General features: G+C 37.4%; 1 protein-coding gene and 1 long non-coding RNA gene across 4 annotated transcripts in view; one reads left to right on the forward strand and one right to left on the reverse strand.

The window, feature by feature from the left end:
• Nucleotides 1-7967: 7967 nt before the first annotated feature.
• The window catches only part of LOC114023173, a 1272-nt gene continuing 505 nt past the window's right edge, over nt 7968-8734 (reverse strand). For both annotated transcript variants that reach the window (XR_003566756.1, XR_003566755.1), the window contains exons 2-3: nt 8304-8562; nt 7968-8199 (exon numbers count right to left, since the gene is read on the reverse strand). This is a non-coding gene — a long non-coding RNA (uncharacterized LOC114023173). The remainder of the gene's footprint in view (nt 8200-8303; nt 8563-8734) is intronic.
• Nucleotides 8383-8734, forward strand: part of ZEB2 (zinc finger E-box binding homeobox 2) — a 141462-nt gene continuing 141110 nt past the window's right edge. For both annotated transcript variants that reach the window (XM_027835702.1, XM_027835705.1), the window contains exon 1: nt 8383-8467. The gene's annotated coding sequence lies outside the window, so the exon portion shown is untranslated. The remainder of the gene's footprint in view (nt 8468-8734) is intronic.

The following is an 8734-nucleotide window of genomic DNA, read 5'->3' on the forward strand; positions in this document are numbered from 1 at the left end:
ACACTGAAAGAGATGTCTAAGTATTAAAATTCTCTAGTTACTTTGAGACACTTTTCTGTTTTGTTCTGTGAACGCAGCTGAAATGCCTCTATATTTGACATATAGATCCTTTACAAAAAAGTTTTCAAGCGTGTGTATTTTCTAGCAAGCAACTACTCAACCATATTGCTGGTCACATGATTCTATATCTTACTAATATCTAGTCTCATTCACCTCGGTTTCTTTTGCTTACCATACCACTTCTTGACTTTAAAGATTTAATTTTAGTGTTTCACAATCTACTATAACTGCTAATGCTGCTGCTGCTACTAACAACAACAACAACAACTGGCATCTGAACGTTGTTTTAAGGTTTGCAAAGTTCTTTACATATGTTATCTTATTTGATCCTCACAACAGCTCTGTGAAGTGCTATTACTATCCCCATTTTATGGATAAGGAAATTGAGGCTGAGTGGTTAAGTGACTTTCCCAGGGTCACATTGCTGGTAAGTGTCTGATTCAAGGCTGGGAACTCCAGTCTTCCTGACCCCTAGAATCTCTTCACTCTGACCTTCTGCCTTTACCAATTTCCAAATCCATACCCCTGACTAGCCTCCTCACCCCACTCTCCCCAGTGCAATTTCTCTGTTCCTGCTCTAGGACTACTGAACATCACTGAAGAAAGCGACAAAATAGAATTGAATTCACCTAGTACCAATTCATAAAAATAATCTAAATATGAGCAGCATTTTCTGGTTTATGCCTCCAAAAGATTCATACACCAATATCTTATCATGATTAGATTCCCAAAGGCTATATCAAGATAGCCCAAATGCTGTACGTTCTATGGACTTCATAAGGCTTCACATACAACGGGTATCAAATGGTACTCAACCCAGAGTAAGATACAAACCAAATAAAACTTTCCATGAGTCACATTTTGATTCTTTAATGGATTGGACAATATTGAAGAAGGACACAAAAGCAGACTGGTCAAATCTCCATGATGTCAATCAAATCAAATCAAATCACTCAACAATTTCTAGATAGAGTAGTACATATCTGTACCCTTTCCTCTTGAAAAACTGCAAAAAGTCCAGGTCACCCCTGAGACTTCTGGGCAAATATGCAGTTGCTTTGTTATGTAGTCCCAGTAGGAGAAAAGTATGAAAGAACAAGAGTTAGGGAATCTTCAAGAGGAAAGGAATAGTAAATAAGGAATATTTAGGAACTGCAAGCAGCTTCAAGATTTGTAAATACAATTGAAGAGTCAAAGGTCATAAGGGTTTGGGTTAAATGAAATCAGCATCTTTTATTGTAACAACTTTCTTTTTCTACATTGATTATATTATTTTCTACTGATTCTAATATCTAGTAGTAGATGTTTTATTTTCCATTTTAAAAATTGGTTTTCTTCTTCACTATAGCTATCTGGAATTAGTTCTAGCTTTAACATAACTCTAATTTCAAAAGAGAATGTTTGATTCATTATGAATAGTCTTAAAGCAAATGGTTTTCTAAAAGCCAAAATTCTGGTCTCAGAATTTGAAAGTTTGCCCTTTTTGTTGCAAGTCTTACTCAAGAATGTAACTAAGCTATTAAAAATTTAACCCCTGCACTGAAAGAAAATCTCTCACAGAACATAAGCCACTGCTGGCTATTGTACACAATGTGACATAACAAATTTCTAAGACATAACAAATTTCTAAAAACTGCATTTCAGCCTCAGTACAAGGTTTATGCTTCTACCAAATTACAACTGCATTGTGTATAGCAGAGAAACTGCTAAACCATTCAATTTGGTATTTATTTTTCATTGCAATTATATTATCTCCTTTGCATCACTCCAAAGAATCATCAACACAGCCAGGTCCTCCATTCTGTTTCTTTCACTTAATAACACCCTCAGTTTTAATCCAAAAAATATAGACACTAAAATGAAAATAGTAATCATATTATATCAGTATTAATTCTTATCTTTATTTCATTTGTATCAGAAAAAAGTGTTTTTAAATCATTCATATCTTTATAGTTCATTTAATTGGAGATGGGACAAAAGACTATCAAGATTAAAATATGTTTGAAAATTATTTTAACATAACTTTAATTCCCTTTCTATACACTATAAAGTAGAGACCTGAAAAATTACTCCATATAAGTCTCAGTTATTTTTTGTCTCAATTTTCCATTCTACTTTGCCTACATAAATATCATAGTTATTTTGGCCTAATTTTAAAAGCATTCCTTATTATTAAAAATCTTGTTTTATATATGTTTTATATAATATACATATCTATCTCTCTATGTATGATTGGCAAAGAAATGGTGTGCAAATTGAGTATTTTTGCAAGCATCTAATTCAACAAATGTGCTTTTATAAGTGCAGGAGAAAAACTTTTGCATTATTTTGTTACTTCTTTTGTCTGTCCTGGGAGAAAGAAAAATATTTTTAAAAAAAATAATTTAAAACCAGGCATTAGATATGCAAATATGTGTTCAGATCAGAGATACAAAAATTATTCAAATGATTAATTATTCATCATAAAATGTCAATTAATAATTATGAACTGTAATAGGCATCTTCCTAGTGTATCTTTATTTTTCAGGCCTAAAAACTGTTTAATATATGAGTTAAATTGGCTTCCAACAAGTTTTAAAAATTCAACAAAGTATACAACAACTTGTAAAGAAGTGCTAACTTGAATTTTAATAACTATCCATGAAATGTGACCAAATTTTAAGAAAATTTTCAAAAGACAGAGTTCATTATATGAGACATTTGTCAATATATTCATCCATCTGCTTTAATAGACATAATTCTGTTAGAATTGATGAAATAATAATAATAACAATGCTGTAAATTTTTAATTTGGCTTGTTATGTTTGTTTGGCTTAAATTTTTTATTGAGCTGAATCATCACCATTTTTTAAATAAGCATTAAGATTAAAAAATCACATTTAGAAGTTGTACTGATAAAAAAAAAAGTTTACAAAATTTAAAAGGTCACCTGTTCTAATCTGCTAGCTATAATAAGCTATGCTTATTATTATTATAGATTTCTATATAAAGGGACTGAAGTAACACATTAGAAAAATGCTAACATTGGCTAGATCTTCTCCTCCACGAAAAATATCATTTCTTACCTTCTTGGGAATGGTACTGTTTTGCAGGATTTGGTTGGGAGTGGTGGTGTCTGAATTAATAATAAATTATTCTATAGCATTGCTATTATTATTACTACTGGTATAATTTTTTTTTTACATTGTTCACTGACCACTATGCTATGTTGGTGGACTTTTATTATCTTACATGTTTGCCATGTAGTTATTTTTAGACATAGGTTGTCATTCATCTCCTGATGGTAACTTAATTACCTATTAAGTATTCTGTTTTGAAAAATGCAATAATAAATCTGAACACATGCTAGGAGATAGTAAAAGACTCAAGAAGAAGGAGAAAACTAGAAGGGGGAAAAAGAAGATAAGTAAATAGCAGACGGGGTTAGTGTTGAGGAAGGGTGCCATAGGAAAAGAATGCGGAGAAAGAGACTAAAGGAAAAGTGATGTCTTTCTGAGAGAGACAGAGAGAGAGAGAGAGAGAGAGAGAGAGAGAGAGAGAGAGAGAGAGAGAGAGAGAGAGAGAGAGAGAAGATACTAAGTATCAGTACCACTAGCTTTCAAATCCCTTGTGTTGCTTCTGGCGTCTGAAAACGTTAATGACATACTTTCGAGTGAGGACTAAAGTCTTCTCTGGCCTGCATTGCCACACAACATCAACTAAGTTATCTGGTGATTCCTACACTGTCCCCCTTCTGTCCCCTTAACTGAGATTGACAGTTGCGTGTTGTAGGCTTTTCCAGGCACGGCCTTTATTATGTTAATCAGCCCCTAGCATCACCTCCTTACAGGCTCACACACATCCAGAGCCTAAATCTCCCGGCCTGCCCTCCCCCTGTACCCTGGGGACCGGAAATAGGGGCGGCGGGGTGATAAAGAAGGAGAGAAAAAGAGGTCAGCTGATCAGACCCAGGGTAAGGGGGGTGGCAAGGAGTGAGGTGGGGAGACTCTGGGGAAGTGGGGAGGGGGATTGAATTCCCACACGTGGTGCCTTACATGTGATGCGATGCATTGGTCTAAGATCAAAATCATGGAAGGAACGAAAAGTACCCCGGGAGCGCGCAGAGTGAATTAGAAGCATCCATCAGGACCTGCTTTGCCTCAATAAATTAAAAGGATGATTTGGGTCCTGAAGTTTTCTGGCTCCTGTCAAATGATGGAGCGAGACAGGAGGGACTGTCTCTGAAGCAGAGAAAGGGTCAGTTGTCCTTTAATTAAAAAAAAAAAACTGAGAGTTCTTAGCTCACCTTGCCTTCTGGGCAGCAGCCAGGTAATCTATGAAGTTGCAGAAACTGAGAAGACAAGTTTGGGGTTGCCAAGGGGTGGTTCACTTCGTAACAGCTTTTGAAGGTGACACTTGTTTCAAAAAAGTGTCCCCTCCCTCCCCCTGCCCCTTCTAGGTCTGATTTACGAAGGGATCATAATCAGCTTTCATGCAGGGAAAAAGTTTGATGTGTGGTTCCTTGCCACCATCACCACCCAATGTAGCAGACTTCGGTGACACACCCCTCACTTCCAAATGGAAAGGAAGCTGCCTCTCCTGGTCAGTCCCAATCCGAGTTGCAAATAATCCTCTGGATTAGGGGTAAATTCCTATTCAAATATAGGCTTTTATAAACGTCTTCTTACAAAATACATAAATATGCTAAAATAACATAATGTGGTCATGTTCTAATAAAGACTGTAGTTTTGTATGACATTAAAGAGAAGAGAGGCTTCCTGGGGTGGAGTGGGGAGGGAAAGAAGAGGGTTTTGAAAGTTGAGTAAATTGACAGGAGGGGGGGAGTCTGGGGGAGACTGATCACAAAATCGTAACTGGTGAGGATTTGAAAAATAAAGTGTGTTCCTCTTACCACAACTGTGATGAACCCTTCCGGGGTCTGTTTTACCTAAGTAAATCCTACAGGATTATTTTTCCTCTACAAGGTCGATTGCAATATTATTTCAAATTTACATGTAGCTATGATCTTAATCCTCTTCCTCTGTTATAATCTGGAAGTATATTATTAATGTGTAGGGCATTTGTAGAAAGATCAATTCATCCTAAGGATTTGCTTTCCTGAATGGAGAGAGGACGCCCAAGCTAGGCAGCTCTATACTTTTTTTTCCCCTCTGTTCTGAATCTCCCGAAATCAGTTTGCTGCTTTGGTTCAAACTGTCTCTGCCTTGGGTCTTGAATCTAGGGAGTCCCCATTCAAATTAATATTCCATCTAATCTGATTTCACAGCATTTGTCATTATGGTATCTGTCTCTTCAAACACTGGCAGGGGCGTGCTCCAGGAGGGGGTGGAGAGAAAAGCTTTGGGGATGGGGGGGGGCGGCGAGTAGGGGATTTGAGCTTCTTACACCTCGCAAGGAAATTTAACGTGATGAAAACCTTAAACTTGAAGTGAGCCTGAAAGATTTTCCCCAAAGCATCTAGAGATTGGCACTACAGGACACTAGTGATCAAGTGCTCTGTGCTGCCTCATGTCACCTGAACAATTGCTGAGATCACAGTTATCAGATCATTAGCTGTTTTTCATGGAAATGGTTAAGTTTTTTTTAAGTCAGATATTAAGTAACCTGGCATTTAAGTACACAATAAAGTCTTGTATAAAGACTCTTTTTGTTTGCTATATGATGAGGTCCTTTGTCTTGATGTTATACAAGAGATGGAAATACATCCTAGAAAGGGGTCATACCTAGTTTGTGGTCTTTTGTCACCTCAGTGGTTCAGACAAGCTCAGAGAGTATCAAAGAAGCAGTAGAAAAGCAAACTTCGGGAGATGAGACCCAAAATTTTAGTGTTAAAAAAAAAGGAAAATAGATAAAGGAAGAAGGAGGAAAACATAAAGAGGAGTGATAACCAGTGGAGAAATGATGCAAGATATCTATTACATTTTAAAAAAATTTTACAAGTATAAAATAAAGAAAATTATCTGACCTTTGCCTTTAATATTTGGTTTCCTTTTGTGCATATGAAGATCTTATATTCTACCCTACTATAGAAGCTATCTGAAAGCCTGAAGATTCACTTGTCCAGTAATTCTCTATTTAATAAATATACACTGAAGTGACGTATAACAGAGACAAGTCAGTAACCAACTGTTAAATCTTCCTTACTCCAAAAAAATATATACATACACACACATATATATATATTTATTTACACACACACACACACACACACACACACATATCAAATCCAACTGTTGCAATTCAGGGTGACAAGTTCAGTCTGTTTAAAATGTAGAAAATACAAATAAATGCACTTTGGAAGATGTGAGTATATTGCAATGCATATATTTGCTTTTTTCTCCTTTTGTGAGAAAGGTGTTTTCATGTGAAGAATAGTTTTGAGTGAGATTACTAGTGAGTATTGCTAGCATTCAAATTCTTGCTTTAGGCACATATTCAAAGTGTAGTTCAAAGCAGTTTATCTCAACTTAATGTAAGTAAAAGTATAGTGCCAGATCAATGTATCATTTGTTTCAGTTTTCATCAGACTAAAAAAATGCAGTAATAGATTTAACTCTATAAAAGCAGAGACAGTCATCCAAACCTGTAGCCACCTCTATATTTATCTTTAGATAGAATAATACAAATTCGTAGAATTGGACGTTTATTTATGCACTGAGATTATTTAAAGCACTTTCACTGCAAGAAATTCAGTTGGTTCTCTAAGGAATTGAGCCTGAACTGATCGAGGCTAAGAGATTTTTTCCATCCAGATTAATGTCTGTGCTCAGCATCCACAAATTTGGCTGCCTTTATTTACTTCTATATTAGTTCCAATTATGTGCAGTGTAAACCAGCTTTTTGATTAACAAAACAGCAGAGCATTGGTTAAGAACACTTAAACTTCAAAAAATCCCCCTGGGAAGTGGGCTCTGAATTGGTTAATAATGTGCAGTACTTGCTAAATTGCTGACTTCCAGATGTGGAAAATATCTTTCTTGTTTAGGACCTACGTAACCTGATTGGATTACGACAGAAGCGTCACATTGGAAGCTTTTGAGTGATGATTTAATTAACCATACAGTAGAAAGCTGTATTCTCCAGGAAATCCCTTACATATTTACATAACCAATCCCTTCAGTGCAAAGGTGGAGCCTTTTTTTATTTTATTTTAATTGCAATATCAAAAAAAAACCCTTGAACAACTTAGACCTCATGCAGTTTAATATCATTCTCTTCTTTCCTTAGTAAGTTCCTCTTTCTCCTTCCTTCCCCCTGCTTCCTCCTCCCTCACCACACACACACACACACACACACACACACGCACACTTTGTGGTGATGTGTGTATGTGTGTGTGTGTGTGTGTGTGTGCACATATACATATATACGTATATATGGGTTGGAGAAAAGTCCAGAGATCATCCCACCCCATACTCTCTATTAGTGATCCAATTCCAAAGAATTTCGTCCAACACACTTTTTGTCCAATGTAACCCTGCACACGTTGGGACAAAAACCAGGAATCCCGATCTACATGCCCTAGGATGCAGTTCACATGCAGCATTTAGTTTCTTCATATAATTTTATTATATGGTTTTGGCGTCTGAAAAGAAAAGAAAATCTTAGAGAAAGGGGCAAAGACTTTAGTGCTGGGAGCCGTGCTGAGAAATCCACACAAGTTAATGTGCATCTGAAATCTGGCCATTAGAGATATCTTTGTAAGAAGAAGAGATCTTGATTGAAGACACAGGATCTTTGCCTTTAACTTTCGGTTCCTTTGAGTGCTCCAGTTCTGTGAATGGTGTTCACCGTTTTCCGCCTTGTATCCAGTAGGATTTAGTGAAGAGGATAATGATGCCAAAGACTTGATGGTTAGGGAGGGGGGAGGAGGGGGGAGAGGAGGGGGAGGGAGACAGAGAGGGAGGGAGGGAGGGAGGGATAGAGAAAGAGGGAGGGAGGGAGGGAGGAAGGGAGGGAGGTGGAATTTCATTTCTTCCACTAAAGCGTTTGCGGAGACTTCAAGGTATAATCTATCCCAGATCCTTTCCCAGAGAGAAACTTGGCGATCACGTTTTCACATGATGCTCACGTTTAGTGCTCTTCAATTATCCCTCCCCACAAAGATAGGTGGCGCGTGTTTCAGGGTCTCGCCTCTCTTCTCTACAGAAAAGAAAAAGAAAAAAATGTCATTAGAAGAGGCGTAACACGTCAGTCCGTCCCCAGGTTTGTGTTTCCTGGAGTGGCAGAAAGAGATCAGTCCTAACCTGCCCAGCAGGAATAACGGTCCTTCCGACAACTCTTTGCAAGGCTTTTTACAATTTTCTCCAGGAGCTGCTTCTCTTCCACCTTTTCTCCCCCACACTTCGCGGCTTCTTCATGCTTTTTCTTCTCACAATTTCTGGCCAAAACTACAAACAAGACTTCGCAGGTAGGTTCTTCTTTTTCTTTACCTTATTTTTTTTCTTTTGGCATTGTATTTTTTCCCTCTTTTTCTCCCGTGGTCCTTTTGGATGGGAGTTGATTCTGAAGTAAAACATGAAGTGTGAGGGCAAGAATTTCAGGTGGGCTTAGTTCTTTTATGGAAAGGTTTCCCCTGGAGTGATCTCTCCTCTCCTCTCCCCTCTCCTTTCCTCTTCTCTCTTCCTTCCCTCTCTCTCTCTCTCTCTCTCTCTCTCTCTCTCTCTCTCTCTCTCTC

The sequence above is a fragment of the Vombatus ursinus genome, unplaced genomic scaffold (assembly GCF_900497805.2).
Source record: "Vombatus ursinus unplaced genomic scaffold, bare-nosed wombat genome assembly UNPS02014816.1, whole genome shotgun sequence".
NCBI lineage: Eukaryota > Metazoa > Chordata > Mammalia > Diprotodontia > Vombatidae > Vombatus > Vombatus ursinus.